This window comes from Carassius auratus, chromosome 15 (genome assembly GCF_003368295.1).
Source record: "Carassius auratus strain Wakin chromosome 15, ASM336829v1, whole genome shotgun sequence".
Classification (NCBI taxonomy): domain Eukaryota; kingdom Metazoa; phylum Chordata; class Actinopteri; order Cypriniformes; family Cyprinidae; genus Carassius; species Carassius auratus.
Window position 1 is genome coordinate 19364071 of NC_039257.1, and position 2056 is coordinate 19366126.

At 37.5% G+C, this 2056-nt stretch overlaps 1 long non-coding RNA gene across 1 annotated transcript; it reads left to right on the forward strand.

The window, feature by feature from the left end:
* Positions 1–342: 342 nt before the first annotated feature.
* On the forward strand, positions 343–1829 carry LOC113115572 (uncharacterized). The gene is made up of 3 exons (XR_003293913.1): positions 343–565; positions 975–1058; positions 1650–1829. It is a non-coding gene; the product is annotated as an uncharacterized LOC113115572 (long non-coding RNA).
* The last annotated feature ends 227 nt before the right edge of the window (positions 1830–2056 follow it).

A 2056-nucleotide genomic window follows, 5' to 3' on the forward strand; every position in this document is an offset into this window, starting at 1 on the left:
TGACTTGTGTCTTGTGGTGAGATAGGTATAAACGGAGGTCGGAGCCAGCTCCAAATGGGCGGGTCAGCTCCAAATGGGTGGGACTTCAGCTCCAAGTGGGCTGTACAAACCTCCAGAGCCTTTTGATTGGTTTATTTAATGTCATGGGGTTAATGCATGCTGCGATCCCCCCCCCCCCCACCAAAAAAAAAAAAGAAAAAAAAGACGACGTCAACTTCCCAAGGCTTTTCAGCGTCAAGAAAGAGGAGTTTGAAGGGGTAAGTTTAGACTTGTACAACGTATTGCAAGTTGCGAAAAAGTGCAGTATCTTGGCGGTTGATGTTTTAGTCTTGACTTAGTTAAATCATGATTACAAGCTCATTGCATTCAAGTTTGAAAATGGGAGGACATTCATGTGCAATTTTTTACCTTCAAAACTCATATTTACGATTATTCCAAGAGCACGTTAAGACAGCATTAGCAGCACAGATAAATTACATCTTTATTGTGTCTGTTACCCTTTTGTGCTAAATATTTCTGCAATACATTTACGCTGCAGATTACGGACACTGAAGACTATAAGCAGGTAGGCTATTGTTACTAACGTTACGTAAAATATGCAGGCCTATGTATTATAACTGCACTGATATTTAAGCGATCAATAACTATTAATAGATTTAGTACAGTGTTCTATAATAGTTAAAACTCCTAACTGATAATGCTTGACTTTAACAAAGCTGGTCATTGTTTCAAAACAATTTTAAAATGTTATCTATTTTTACGTGTAACGTAAATCCAAATAATGTAATGCAATTGAAACATTTGGTTTAATTACCAAATTCATTTTTCAATTTAATAATCATAACAGAGTGGATATATGAGGATAACTGCAGTGTCCACTACCATGCATTACATATCAACAGATGTAAAATTAATTTTGACATTGTAGGAAGCACAAACAAACAAAAACATTATGTGTAAACTTTGTGTTACAGAAAGTTCAATTCTGGGTGGCCAGAAGTTATATTTCAGTGACCTGGTTACCTTCTCTCTCTGCAAACCCAAAGGATCACTTTCCTGTAAACTTTTTTTGTTCTTTCTATGCATCAAGATGTGTAATTTATTTTTTCTGAAGATTTTTGACTAATGTGTGTGTGTATGTGGGTCTTTGTGTGGATAAATTATGTTCATACTTTAAAGGTGGACATTTGCAACAGCGCTTGTCCCTAAAATTGCTCCATGGGTATGGTCAGAGACTGTCCTAAAGGACAAATGTTGGAATGTAAATGACATTACATTCTGTGGACGTCTTACATAAATGTGCATTGTACTTTAGTTAATGTTAACTTGTCAACAGTGAATTATTTTACGATGTCATTGGACTGAATGTTTAGTGACTAATGACACTTCATTCCAGTAAAAATATAATCCATAGCATTGGAGTGAAAGCAGCAGCAAAGTGTTCCAATGCTGATAAAATTCAAGCAGCTTAAAACCTCAGGTTCCTTAAATATCTGTTCTACAGGACTTTTTTGGGTTGGACAGATTTTGTTATGGTTTTGAATCTGATGCTCACCAGCCCTTCATTTATTTGTTCAGAAATGCAGTAGAAACATTCATATTGTAAATTGTAATAATATTTTACAATAACTCTTTTCTATTTGAGGCAGCAGCGGATCTGCCCCAATCATAATTAACGGGACCACAGTGGAGAGAGTGAGCATCTTCAATACCTTCAAATGCCCTGCAAAGAGTAGCTGAGCACATGTCCAGAACATCTCTCCCCTCTCTGCAAGACATCCAAACCAGGAGATGTAAATCTAGGGCTGTTAAGATCCTTAAAGACCCCACCAACCAATCTGCTACAGTCAGGCAGACCCTTCTGCAGTCTGATGGCAAAGATGGAGAGGCTCAGGAGGAGTTTCTTCCCTCATGTTATCAGACTACTAAACATGGACATTAAACACACTGAACTTTATAGACTGGTTGTTTAGGACTACCCAATAACTCTCTGCACACTGCGCTTTTTTGACAACCTAACTAGGCATTTCATCCTCACTGCACATTGTGTACATCT